Raw genomic sequence first — 15363 nt, 5'->3', positions numbered from 1 at the left:
TTGTTCTTTTTACCTTGCAATGAGATTCCTTTTAAGCCCAAAGAAAAATGTAGTTGATTTTAATCCCAAAAGAAAGATGACCTTATTTTTAATCCAAAGGAAAAATGAGTTCTTTTTATCCAACTTTAAAAAACTAGAAAAAAATCACAAATCCTAATTCTAACTCCTCCAACCTGCAAGAAACTGTTAAAACCTGCAAGGAAAAAAGTTAGTGAAAAATAAAAACCTTTGGTGGGCTTACACAAGCCTAATTTCAAATCTTGGTTACAAATTTTTCACTCTTGATCTTGAAATGCTCTTAAATTTGACTATCTGAAATTTGGAGGATCTTCCAAAACCTCAATTTTGCATTATAACTCCTAGAGGTCTAAAAAACCTCTCAAACATCCTGACAATATATATGGAATATAACTTAAAGTATAAGAAAGAGAAAAGAGAAGAGGAAATGTCACTTATACTTCAAATTTTTGCCTTTGTTAGGTCTATGCGCTAAACTATGGAACAAATGTGCTAAGAAATGATTCCTAAGCGCTATAAAATCAAATAGATGTGTTATTCTGAGGCCTATATGCACTAGTATGGTGCTCCTATGTGTTAAAATAATAGAGAGGGATATGCACTAAAAAGAAGATCAGATGTACTGAAAGATGGTTTCTATGCTCTAATATGTGTCATGTAAGCGCTAGGATAAGCTATGGATGCGCTAAAAGAACTCTTTGATGTGCTATTATGATATTTTGACGTGATATTTGCGTTCAACTTGAACAAAAAACAATGTTACTTTTTGGGACGTGCCCCACGATGGGTGCTAGAAATGTATGCAGGAAAATGTGGTGACAAAAATAAATAAATTGAATCTAAAAGACCCACACACCAATGAGACTCTTGATGTGAGTATATGAAATAATTCAATTAGTTCAACCTCGCAAGGGGTGTCCCATTGTTCTCTATCTCACAGGATCCCTAAAGTCAATGTTTTTCTCTCAGATCATTGAGAAAATGACTTAGGAATGAAAACTCCAAGAACGAGTGATATTTGATCTATATGCATGAATGCATTCTAAGATATATATGATATGTTAAAAGCTATGATAACTAAGCTAGTATGAAGATAATGATACAATAAAGATATTGCTAAATTATCCTAATCATGATATGTTAACATGGATATACTATTGATATGAAAATGAAATGCTTTTAAATGTTTATGATGATGTTTTAACAAAGAGAGGCTAAAATGCTTACTAAATTAGACTATAATGTAGATGCATGAAAACTTGAATTATCTAAAATGAGGAATGAGAGCTCTATTTATAGGGAAAATAGACAACTAGTGTTGGCATCAATGACAAAACATCAGTGCAACACATTATGTGAGAGTTGAGAAAGACAACACCATAAGAGCCTAAAGATCTTTTGCAAGCTGAATAATCTGTTACAAGGAGAAGCAAGGAAGCAAAATAACTAAAAGCAAAAGATAGAAAAATATGCTCAAAAGATGAGAGCTCAATATTCAAAAAAATTTGTAATATAATAATGATACAAGGAAAAGAAAATTAACCTCTAATAGGTCAAGAAACCCTAAACCTAGGCTTACACATAATAATTAATATAAGAATTAATTATTATGCACCTAATGTTAGCGTAAGTGTAAAAAGAGATAATAGGGAACTTAAAGAATTAAACAAATATTGTTTAATTAATCAAGTAAAGACCCCATTACTTTAAAACCCCCGCTTAAGCTAGACATAGGGAGAAGCTAAAACCTAGAACAACTACTAAAAGTAGGAAAGATGGGTCCCAGCAATAAGGCTTGATTAGGTACCCAAATACAATGAAATCTCTATGAAACCAAGAAAAAGAAGAAAACCAAGTGGAAAAAAACTCCTCTCCAAAAAGAGATAAATGAACATGTTGAAGGAAGAAGGAAGGAAGGCCTCATAAAGATCCCCCAAGGACAACTTCCTTCACCCCCAGCATAGAGTGCAACTGAAGATAGTGTGGCGATGCAAAAGGTTTTTTGAAGATGTCTGCAACCTGCTTGGCAGTGGGAATGTACTCCAGAATGAGAGAACCATCTTGAATCAACTGGTGGATGAAATGCATGTGAAGCTGAATGTGATTCCTCCGTTGATGCTCTACCGTGTTGCAAGAAATATGAATAGCACTCTGATTGTCACACCAAAGAATAGTGGGACTATTAGGAGGAAAACCAGACTCAGTCATCAACTATCAAAGCCATAAGATCTCCTGACTCACGAGCACAATAGCATAGTACTTAGCCTCTATAGATGATAAAGCATGAGTAATCTCTTCTTGCAAGACCATGTAATAGGACCAGAGCCAAGATAGAAAACAAAGCCAGAAGTAGACTTCCGATCAGTGATATCACCAGCCCAATTTGATTCAGTGTAGCCAACAATGTGAGGTTCCCCTGATGTGTAGTAAATGCCATGAGAAATAGAGCCTTGAATGTACCACAAGATACATTTGGTAGCTTGCCAATGACTATCATGAGGATCATGGGAGAATTGAGAGACAAGGCCAACTACAAAGGAAAGATCAGGACGGGTGTGAGTCAAGTACAACAAACTGCCAACCAACTACCCTGTAAAGTGTAGAATCTACTGAAGGAGTGGGACAAGTAGGAGTCTAAACAACCCCTAACTAAGAAGGAGTGGGAGCAGACTTGCAATCAAGCATACCAAAGCACCGAAGCATGTCAAGAGCATACTTCTGCTAGTAAATGTAGATCCCATCAGAAGACTGAATCACCTAAAGACCAAGGAAATAGTGCAGAAGACCAAGGTCTTTCATCTCAAACTGGTCCATCAAGACTCACTAAATATGCTGAATCATAGAGGATGAGAAACCTATGATGAGGAGATCATCAACATAGAGCACAAGAATCAGGATCTTACCCTTAAGAAGCTGAATATACATTGTGTGATCAGAATGACTGTGGTGAAACTAGTGGAGAGCAAGAAAGAATCCATCTTCTCATACCAAGCCTGAGGAGCCTGTTTGAGACCATACAATAAGCACCTAAGTCTACAAACCAAAGAATTGTCCTGCACAAATCCCTAAGGTTGCTCCATGTAGATATCCTCCTATAGGTCCCCATGCAAGAAGGCACTCTTCACATCCATCTGAAAAATAGGCCATCCCTGAGAAGCTGGAAGAGATAGTACAAAGAGAATAGAGTTCATCTTGGTGATAGGGGCAAAGGTCTCGGAGTAATCAATACCCTCAACCTGTGAGAAACCCTTCGCAACAACATGTGCTTTGTACTTATCAATGGAACCATCAACAACATAGTGCGATACAACCAGTGGCACCTAACCATCTTTCTGCCCTTAGGAAGAGGATAGAGATCCCAAATATGATTCCTCATCAAAGAAGAATACTCCTCCTCCATAGAATAATCCCATTCAGGGTGTCTTGTAGCCTCTGAAAACTTTTGAGGATCATCTAAAATGGTATGACTCAAAATACAAGAACCCACAGTATGAGAACATGTGCGACGAGTATCTAAAGGATCACCGGCCATAGAACCTATCACCTCAATAGTAAAGTGAGCCCACTTGTGCATCTAAGGTGGAGTAGGTGGAGGTGGGGATGGTGGATCATCAACACCATCATCAAAATCATCCTCAAAATAATCCTAAAGAGATGCAATGGAAGGAGGAGGTAGAGGAGTAGACACTGGAGTTAGGGTATCCACTATGGGAAGGCGCTCGTTAAACTTAACATCCTGTCGAAATAGGACCTTTCTATAATCAGGATCAAACAACCTAGATGCCTTAACATCCTCACAGTTGCCAACAAAAATGAGGGGTTGACTCTTCTGCTCCATGGCTTTCCTTTGAGAATTAGGAATAAAAGCCCATGCCTCACTACCAAACACTCATAAAAAAGAAACATGAGGCTTGTCATGAGACCAAGCCTCCGTAGGAGTCATATGTTGAATTGCCTTGTGAGGCATCTAATTATGAGTATAGTTGGCACAATTGACTTCCTAAGCCCAAAAAGACGAATCCATGGACATGGACTAAATCATACAATTTTCCATCTCCCATAAAGTTATGTTCTTGCGCTCAGCGACACCATTCTATTGAGGGGTTTAGGTAACAGTAAACTGATGTTGCAAACCATGCTCAGTGCAAAAATCTCTAAAAGCCTGATTCACATACTCCCCCCCATTATCTTTACATATCTACCAAACAGAATAGCCAGGCTGCTTCTCTACAAATGTCTTGAAGATTTGAAATGAATCAAAGACATCAGACTTGTACTTAAGAAAGTACACCCATGTGCGTCTCGAGAAGTCATCAATAAAAGTGAATACATACTTGGCCCCAAAAAAAGGAGGAGTGGGAAAGGACATGAGATCATTGTGAATCAACTCCAAGGGTGCCAAAGCATGAGAGGCTCTTCCCTTTAGAAAGGGATCTCTATGATGCTTGCCAAGCACACAACCATGACAAACACCATCAGTGCAGGAAATCTATGGGAACCCAAGAACAAGTGCCTGTGTACTCATCTGCTGAAGATATCTATAATTGACATGGCCTGAGCGCTCATGCCAAAGCTTACTCATTGAATCTGCATGTGCTATAGGAGACAAACCTACACCCATAGAGGGCTCAAATCCATCAAATCTATATAGACAAGATGCAGTATCAACACTCCCAGTAGCCACAATCAAATCAGATTCATGGAGGTCCCGAATAACCACATCATGTGGTGAGAACTCAACTATCTTACCAAAGCTAGAATGGCAAATCTAATAAATGGATAGGAGGTTCGTCAAGATGTCAAGGAAAACTAGAACATCCTGCAGAGTACACCCTTCCAAAGAGACAACACCTGAACCCAAGACTAAAATTTGAACTGAGTCACCCATTGTAATCTATGAAGTACCACAAGAGGCAAGAGAAGTAACCAACTACTGAGTGTGATTCATATGGTGAGAAGCACCTGTTGGTATTTTGGTATGGTTTTGTCATTGATGTCAACACCTACAAAAACTCTAGCACTTTGGAGATCCAACAACATTCACTGGCAAACAAATGACTTTTGCACAGTCACCGGTATATGGTACATCAATGAGATATAATGATCACCGATACTTGGAATGATGTGGAAAACACTTGGTAATGTCGAAAACATAATTTTGACATCTTGTTTTGGAGAATTGGTTATTGGTATATTCACATTTGCATATTTTCTATTACCGACAAATAGGTCCAGGGTATACACCGATAGGTTTATCTTTTCTAGATCAGCATGGCACACTTTGGAGATGATTAATTATTGTTGTAAATGCATTAAGCCGACATGTTCAATTGATTATTGCATTGAATATTGTTTTGTTTGTAAAATGCTTTTATTGTAAATATCTTGTAGAGCCGACCTACTCAAATTGGTCTTAGGTTATGGTATAAATGTAAGATCTTATTTGTAAGATCAAATGTGGAATGCAAAAAAAGGATTGTGTGAAGGTATATGCAAGAATAAGAAGAGCTATACACACAGACATCATTTGAAGATTGAAGGAGGGTTTTTGTGAAGACAATCATAACTACACCAGTACTGAATCCAACATATGAAGATGCTATTTTGTGCAGTACATTCTGATTGTGGGTAAGGTTTCCCACCATGGTTTTTCTCCTTACAGGGTTTCCACGTACAAATATTGGTGTTATGTGTTGTGGATGACTTTGTCTTTATGTTTCATGCACTAATCCTTACCAGTATAGCAATTAAATGTTAAATCTATCTACCAGCATATTAAACTAGTTTACCGGTATTAAGCATTAAGTTGGTTAAGTTGGTTTTGGTTTGAATTTATTAGACAACTGATTCACCCCCCCTCTCAGTTGTCTCTGGGACCTAACAACACCAGAATCAAGTATCCATGTGGACCCATAGGTCAAAACTCAAGCAGTGAGAGCATGACCTTTTCTTGTGGAAGGAGAAGACGCCTGAGGTGAGGTGTGTTGCCATTTGTGCAAAATATGTTGACTTGATGATATTTTATGTTGTCATTGATGTCAATATGCTGAAGAGTGAACTGGTATATTGAAGTTTGCAACAGGCAAAGAGAATCGGTATGATACTGAGAACCGGTATATGTGAGAATCGGTATAACATTGTGAACTGGTATATGTGAAGAGGTGAAGCGGTATGTTTGTTTGAGGTAAACTAGTATGTTGGTATGAGAACTAGTATATGAAGGTTTTGCATGACTACTGGTTGGTAGTCTCAACTTCAGGGTTTCTGGTTGAAGTGTTTAAAGGTTGTGTGATGAGTTAGCATTGTAATGAAGATTAGATTGTGCTGCCACGTTAGCTTGAGCACGTGAAGGATCTTGCATGAAGGAGATCGATCCTATCTACCTTGAGAATGTGTGAAGTCTCTGTAAATGGTGGAGAATGCGTGATGGGTTATCACCTTGATGAAATGGTGAAGAACGAATGATGCAGAATGTCTTGAGATCTGTTCAAGACAGTTGTATTCAAATGCAAAGTCTTCAATGGCCAGGATTGAACTGCCTAAATTGCTTAACCTAATTGTTTAGGGTTTAGGGGTTTATGCTACCAACCTATCTGTTCCTATAAGGTTGATGTTGTGTTTCATACTGAGGTTGTTGGCAAATGATGTGTGTGTATCTAAGTGTAGAGATACATGATTCTTGCCAGACTAAATGAGATAAGAGGATTGATTCCTGCATAGTGTGTGTGTAGAAGGAAGGAACTTAAGAGGATCTGCACTAGGCATTGAGTGCTATTATCAGATCATTGTAATACCTGTTGATCTTTAACCACTTCAATAGTTAGAAAATCCCTTAACTGGGTAGCTTTAACCAGCTTGTTGTAAATCCTTTAACAGGGTGACTAAAACTCATTGAGTTATTGAAATCCTCTAACAAGGTAACCTCTGATAGGGTTTAACCCTTAATCGAGTGATCTCTAATAGGATCGGTTCCTAGTAGAACCTGTTGTAACAGTCTTTAACCGGACTAGGCTCCTAACAGAGTGGACTTCTAAAGAGTTCAAAAATAGCTTGTTGGTATTCATTGCCACTGTGGTTTTTCCCAGTTGGGTTTCCACATGAAAAATCTATGTGTCATGTGTGATGTTTTTCATGTAATTACTTAGTGTCTTGTGTCAAGTGGTAAATCATGTTAATCTAGCTGTTTATATATTTCTAATGATAGATTACCTATTCATTCATAAGGGTGAAATGAAAGTGTAGTATTAAGTTGTGTGGAAAGCTAAGTGTCAACCAGTTTATGCTTGTCTCAATTATTTTGGGTTTTGCCAGTTGTATTCTATTTAAGACCGGTGTTATTGTTTGTTTGCCAAAGCGCAGTGTCTATAGACAAACTGGTTTTAGGAAAGTGTTTTTTTACTGTACCGATTCACCCCCCCCCCCTCTCAATACCGGTTTGGTACTCACCATTCATCATTGAGTTATGAATTGGTATCAGAGCATCCTCGAGGTCCTCTGTGTTGTAAGCTTATTTGCTTGAGGGAAAGATCCTATTGTAATGATGAAGAGGGAAGGTCCAAAGTTCAACAGAAATAACTTCGACATATGGAAGAAAAGAATGAATATTTATATCAGAATCATGGGTGCTCAACACTGGACCTATGTTGATAATGCTTTTGTTATTCCTATTGGTACCCTCATTGATGATCAAAAGAGAGAAATACAAGAGAATGGGCAAGTCATGGAAGCCCTAATTAGCAGCTTATCTGACATTGATTTTATCGATGTCTAGGATCAAGATAATCCCAAAGAAGTATGGGACACTCTTGAGAATATCTATGGCAGTGATGAGCATGTAAAACAAGCTAAGTAAGAAAGCCTTAGAGCGAAGTTTGAAGACATGCGGATGGTTGAAGGTGAGACCATTCAACAGTATGGAATAAGAATCAAAACTATTGTTAGAGATATCAAGAGTGCAGGTGGTAAAATGGAAGATTCCACTGTGGTAAGCCAAGTTCTAAGATCCTTAATATTGGTCTATGCAATAAGGGTTGCTGCTATTCAGGAGTTGAGATCAATAGACAAGACTAAGGTATCCCTAGACTCCATCATTGCAAAGTTGACAGCCTATGAGCTAAATAGTTTTGATGGTAGTGTTCAAAAGATTTAATTAGCTTTTAGAGCTTCTACTGTACCATCCAGAAAAGGAAAAGAAGCAAGCACTAGTGGTGAACCAAGACAGAGTAGAGAAATGGGTGATGAGGAGATCCTAATGGAATTTGAAGCTCTTCTTGCCAGGAAACTTCTTAAAGGAACTAGTAAATACAGAGGTAAGCTCCCTTTGAAATGCTTTTCTTGTAACTGGATAGGACATATTGCTATAAACTGTCCTAATGGTGAATTGATGGCCACCAGTATGCAGACCAAAGGTAACCTATTTCAGTTGAATGCAAATGTAAGTACATGTCTTATGGCTAAATTTGATGATAGCTGGATATGGCATAGGAGACGCTGCCATGTAAACTTTGATAACATTGTGAAGGCCAGTAAGACCAAGGTAGTTAGAGGATTGCTGGTGCGGAGCAAACCAGAAAATCCTTTGTGCAGAAAATGTCAATTGGGGAAAATGTCCTCCTCAACTTTCAAAGGTAAATCTTTCATAGCAGACAATTTACTTGATCTTGTGCATATTGATTTGTGTGGTCCTATGAAAATTAGGAGTGTGCAGGGAGATTGGTATTTCATGATTTTGACTGATGATTGCTCAAGAATGATGCGGGTCACATTCTTGAAAGATAAGTCTGAAGCTTTTGGAAAGTTCAAAGCTTTCAGAGTACTGGTAGAAAAAGAAAGTGGTAGAAGAATAAAATGCCTTAGACCTGATCAAGGAGAAGAATTCACTTCCGATGAATTCAACAAGTACTATGAAGAGAATGACATCAAGAGGCAACTATCTACCCCCCGAACTCCACAATAGAATGGCCTAGCAAAGAGGAACAACCAAACTATGGTTGAAGCAGCTATAACTATGTTGATCCAAGGAAAGGTCGCTCACACCTTTTGGAGAGAAGCGGTGAGCACTGTAGTCTACACAATGAACCGGGTACTCATAAAAAAAGGTAAGGATAAGACTCCTTATGAGTATTGGACTAGTAAGACACTAGTGGTAAGCTACTTCAAAATATTTGGTAGCAAATGTAATATCAAGAGGAGTGAACATCAGAGAAAGTTTGATGCTAAATATGATGAGGGAATATTCCTAAGATATTCCACCAAGAGTAAAGCTCTCAAATGTTTCAACAATAGGACTTAGAGAATTGTTGAAAGCATCAATATTATAGTTGATGAAACCTCTGAGAAGCCTAAGGAAACCAACAACAAGGAAGCGGTAAATGAACCAGTTGTAACCTTCTAGGAACTGGTTGCTAATCAGCCAAGTACCCATAACAGTGTTCCTACACCGGTAAATGTTGATGCTAATGAAGATGAGGATGAAGAAGAAAAGCAGCAGGAATCAGTCAAGAGCATTCCTCGATATGTCAAACTGAATCATGATCCAAAGCAGATCATAGGAGATAAGGATGCAGGAATCCTTACAAGAAGAAAGGTCAAAGAGAATTCTTGTATGATCTCTGAATTTGAGACTAGATCATTCAAAGAGGCACATAAAGATGAAGACTGGATCAAGGCAATGGAGGAGGAACTTGACTAGATAGAGAAGAATGGTACATGGTTTTTGGTACCCAGAGCGGAGCATAAAAATGTCATTGGTACCAAATGGGTTTTCAAAAACAAGCTGAATGAGGATGGCACAATGGTAAGGAATAAAGCCAGAATAGTATGTAAAGGATATGCTTAAGAAGAAGGAGAAGACTATGGAGAAACCTTTGCCCTAGTAGCCAGATTGGAAGAAGTTTGTATGCTTCTTGCATATGCAGCTTTTAAAGGATTCAAGGTATACCAAATGGATGTAAAATCTGCATTCCTGAATGGAATACTTGAAGAGGAGGTGTATATAGAGCAACCAGATGGGTTTTCCCTATCAGAAGACAGTGACATGGTGTGTAGGCTACATAAAGCCTTGTATGGACTAAAGCAGGCTCCTCGAGCATGGTATGAATGCTTGCACTTCCATCTTGTGAAGATTGGATTTGAAAGAACAAGTGAAGATAGCAATAGCTATTTGAAATTGGAAGGAGATCAAATTCTAATCTGTGAAGTATTTGTTGATGACATCATCTTTGGAGGAGATTACAAGATGAGTCATGATTTTGTAGATGAGATAAAAAAGGAGTTTGAGATGTCACTCATAGGGGAAATTAAGTTCTTCATTGGACTGTAGATTCAACAAATGAAAGAAGGAATCTTTATTACTCAGTCCAAGTATGTCAAAGAGGTGTTAAAGACCTTTGGCATGGAAGATAGCAAACTGGTTGGTATACCAATGGTGACCGGTTGTAAATTATCAAAAGAGGATGACTCGGCATTGGTAAATGAGAAGGATTACCGATCAATGATTGGTAAGTTGCATTATGTAGTGCATAGCAGACAGGACATTACACATGTGGTGGGTATTACCGCTTAGTTTTAGTAAAGCCCAAGAGAATCCCACTTGGTAGCAGTCAAGTGGATTCTTAGATATCTGAAGGGAATAGTTGACTATGGGTTATGTTATCCATACAATAATGATTTCAACCTAAAAGTGTTCACAAATGCTGATTGGGCTGGTAATGTAGATGACCAGAAGAGCACAACTGGTGGTGCATTATTCCTTGGTGGTAGACTGGTCTCATGGATGAGTAAAAAGTAGAGTTGTATCTCTTAGTCTACAATAGAAGCGGAGTATGTTGCAGCTTTTATGAACTGCACCCAAACTATTTGGATGAAGCATGTCTTAAATGGCTTCAAAGTTCCTATATCTGAACCGATAAGCATATTTTGTGACAATACAAGTGCAATTAACATTTCCAAGAATCCGGTTTTGCATGCTAGAACCAAGCACTTTGAGCTCAAGTATCATTTCTTAAGGGAGAAGGTTCAAAACAAGGAGGTTGTGTTGGAACATGTTTCCAGTAAGGAGCAGTTAGCAGACATATTCACCAAGCCTCTACCAAAGGCTATATTTACCTATTTGAGAGGTGAATTAGGGGTGCTTCCCCTTCAAGAGGTGAACTGAAAGTATGTGCTCCACATCAGTCAGGTATTGCAGTGTCTAATATTTTTTAGGATTGATGTGTTGAAGGATGCTATTCCTCAGGGGGAGCAACATAGTGGAACATGGTAGGCTTGTGCCTCCACTTTGGCATTGTTGTCAAATGGGGAGAAGATGTGAAGTAGAGAAGATATCTGCAAATTTGGGGGAGAAGATGTGAAGCGGAGAAATATCTTTGTATATTGCCATCAATGCCAAAGGGGGAGATTGTTGGCATTTGTTCAGAATATGTTGACATGATGATATTGTATGTTGTCATTGATGTCAATATGTTGAAGAGTGAGCCAGTATGTCAATATGCTGAAGACTAAACCAGTATATTGAAGTTTACAATAGGCAAACAAAACCGGTATGATACTGAGAACTGGTATATGTGAGAATCGGTATAACATTGTGAACTGGTATATGTGAAAAGGTGAAGTGGTATGTTTGTTTGAGGTAAACTGGTATGTTGGTATGAGAACTGGTATATGAAGGTTTTGCATGACTACTGGTTGGTAGTCTCAACTTCAGGGTTTCCGGTTGAAGTGTCTAAAGGTTGTGTGATGAGTTAGCATTGTAATGAAGATCACATTGTGCTGCCACGTTAGCTTGAGCACGTGAAGGATCTTGCATGAAGGAGATCGATCCTATCTACCTTGAGAATGTGCGAAGTCTCTGTAAATGGTGGAGAACGCGTGATGGGTTATCACCTTGATGAAACGGTGAAGAACGAATGATGCAGAATGTCTTGAGATCTGTTCAAGACAGTTGTATTCAAATGCAATGTGTTCAATGGCCAGGATTGAACTACCTAAATTGCTTAACCTAAATGTTTAGGGTTTAGGGGTTTATGCTACCGACCTATCTATTTCCTATAAGGTAGATGTTGTGTTTCATACTGAGGTTGTTGGCAAATGATGTGTGTGTATCTAAGTGTAGAGATACATGATTCTTACCAGACCAGATGAGATAAGAGGATTGATTCCTACATAGCGTGTGTGTAGAAGGAAGGAACTTAAGCGGATCTGCATTAGGCATTGAGTGCTATTATCATATCATTGTAATACCTGTTGATCTTTAACCACTTCAATAGTTGGAAAATCCCTTAACCAGGTAGCTTTAACCAGCTTGTTGTAAATCCTTTAATAGGGTGACTCAAACTCATTGAGAACTTGAAATCCTCTAAAAAGGTAACCTCTAACAGGGTTGAACCCTTAATCGGGTGATCTCTAACAGGATCGGTTCCTAGCAGAACCTGTTGTAACAGTCTTTAATAGGACTAGGCTCCTAACAAAGTGGACTTTTAAAGAGTTAAAAAATAGCTTGTGGGTATTCATTCCCACCGTGGTTTTTCCCAGTTGGGTTTCCACATGAAAAATCTATGTGTCATGTGTGATGTTTTTCATGTGATTACTTAGTGTCTTGTGTCAAGCAGTAAATCATGTTGATCTAGCTATTTATATATTTCTGATGATAGATTACCTATTCATGCATAAGGGTGAAATGAAAGTGTAGTATTAAGTTGTGTGGAAAGCTAAGTTTCAACCGGTTTATGCTTGTCTCAGTTATTCTGCGTTTTGCTGGTTGTATTCTGTTTAAGACCGGTGTTATTGTTTGTTTGCCAAAGTGTAGTGTTTGCAGACAAACCAATTTTAGGAAAGTGTTTTTTGATTGTACTGATTCACCCCCCCCTCTCAGTACCGTTTTGGTACTCACCATTCATCATTAAGTTATCAAGGAGATGTTATGTTGTTGCATGATGTCCTCTAAAGCCTCTAAGCGTTTCCAACACCTGGAACTGGATGTCCTTCCTTGCCACAAAAACTGCAAGTGTCTCCTGATTTCTTCTTAGTCTTGGAGGAAGACTCACCAGAATGTGAATATTTGCCATGTTTATGAGGAAATGGTGGTTTAATATCAGGATTAGGAGGAGGCTTGGAGGAATGCTCACTGCCAGCAGAATTCTTCTTTGGCTTTGATTTTTGCTTTTGATTCTCCTTAGAGGACTGAGCAACCAATGCTTTGTTCTTGGATCCTTAGAGCATATCTAGCTAAGAAAGATGAGACTGGTGGGGGTCGAGGCCGACAGGGTCTGACAGGTCCGGTCAGCTGTACGGATAGTCGATGGTCAGACTGTCAGAGGTACAAACCCCTACGAAATCCTAAGTCAAAAAAAACTTTTTTTTTCTTTTCGCCTTCTTTTTTTTTTGATTTTTTTGATTTAAAAAATAAAAATAAAAAATCAGCCTACATGTTGTTAAAAAGCAAAAAATTTCTTGAATTGCATGCGAGGGCCATACAACTTGGTACTGAAGAAAAAATTACCCCCAGATTCTCAAGAGTCAAAACTAGGCAAGTTTTATATGACTATAGGGGTTTTTGGGCCTTTTGAGAACAATGGTGAGGTCTGTTTAGGTCCAAAGTGCTCAGAAAAAAAAGACCTATCCCTAAGTACAAAAGAAAAACTTCTTGAAACCTCAGATCTGCTTCTAATGCAAAAATGCTCTTAACAAGAATAGATAGCTGTAAATCTAAAACTCTGATACCATGTGAGAGTTGAGAAAGACAACACCATAGGAGCCTAAAGCTCTAATGCAAGCTGAATAATCTATTACAAGGAGAAGCAAGGAAGCAAAATAACTAAAAGCAAAACATAGAAAAATATGCTCAAAAGATGAGAGCTCAATATTCACAAAAATGTGTAATGTGATAATGATACAAGGAAAAGAAACTTAACCTCTAATAGGTCAAGAAACCCTAAAGGGGAAAACCTAGGCTTGCACATAATAATTAATAAAAGAATTAATTATTATGCACCTAATGTTAGCTTAAGTGTAAAAAGATATAATATGGAACTTAAAAAATTAAACAAATATTGTTTAATTAATCAAGTAAAGACCTGATTACTCTAACACATTATCAATCCTACCAAATGGCCAACAATCTCCCCCTTTGACATTGATGGCAACACTAGATGTGAAAAACATCTAAGTACTAAGAAATGTCAAACAAGTCTCCCCTTATGGAATACAGCCAACAAACTCCCACATATAGCTCTGAATATCAATATCTCTCTCTTTCTTTTTCTTTTTCACTTTATTTTTCTTTTTCACATCAATATCACTCCCCCTTTGACATCAATGCTAGAAATCTAACAAAAATATCAAAGCAAAAACATAAACCACTGAATCACAAAGTTGACTACTCCCCCTAAACAGTACCATCCCACATTAGTGCCAAAATAAATAGTATCTCTGATAATGCATGTTGAACTGATGCCAAACCATATCAATCAAGTATCTACTAGAGGGGTAGAAACTCCCAATCTATCTCTCAGGTACTCAAATGATTCCTTGGGCAAAGGTTTAGTGAAAATATCTACAATCTGCTCTTTAGTGTTCACATAAACTAGTCTAACTTCATTTGCTTCCACCTTTTCCTTCAAAAAGTTATACTTGATAGATATGTGCTTTGTTTTAGAATGAAATGCCAGATTCTTTGATATATCAATAGCAATAGAGTTATCACCGTGAATAACTATCGGTGCATCACAATCCCCTTTAATATCCTTAAACATTTACTTCATCCATAAAACTTATGTACAGTTAGTAGCAGCAACAACATACTTAGCTTCAGTAGTAGATAAAGAAGTACATGACTGTTTCTTGTTGATCCATGAGACCAACTTCTTTCCAAGAAAGAAAGCTCCACCAGAAGTACTTTTCCAGTCATCAACATATCCAACCCAATTACCAACTGAATATGCACATAAAGTAAAGTTATCATCCTTAGGGTACCACAAGTCATATTTTGATGTACCTTGCAAGTATCTAAAAATCCTTTTCATCACCATCTCATGATTTTCTCTAGGATCACTCTAAAATATTGAAACAATACAAACATAATTCATAATTTCAGGCCTAGTCTGAGTCAAATAAAATAGACCTTCAATCATAGATTTGTATCTTGTAGGATTTACTAGTGTAGAAACATCTTTTCTTGTCAATTTCTCACTTGTAACCATAGTACTTACTGGTTTAAAATCTTCCTTCAACAATTCCTTAGCATGTTTAATTCGACAGATGAAAATACCTTTGTCAGTCTGAGTAATCTACGAACCTAAGAAAAAATCCATCTCACCAATCATATACATCTCAAATTCTTTCTCCATA

This window comes from Cryptomeria japonica, chromosome 3, assembly GCF_030272615.1.
Source record: "Cryptomeria japonica chromosome 3, Sugi_1.0, whole genome shotgun sequence".
NCBI lineage: Eukaryota > Viridiplantae > Streptophyta > Pinopsida > Cupressales > Cupressaceae > Cryptomeria > Cryptomeria japonica.
This window is presented reverse-complemented; position numbering follows the sequence as displayed.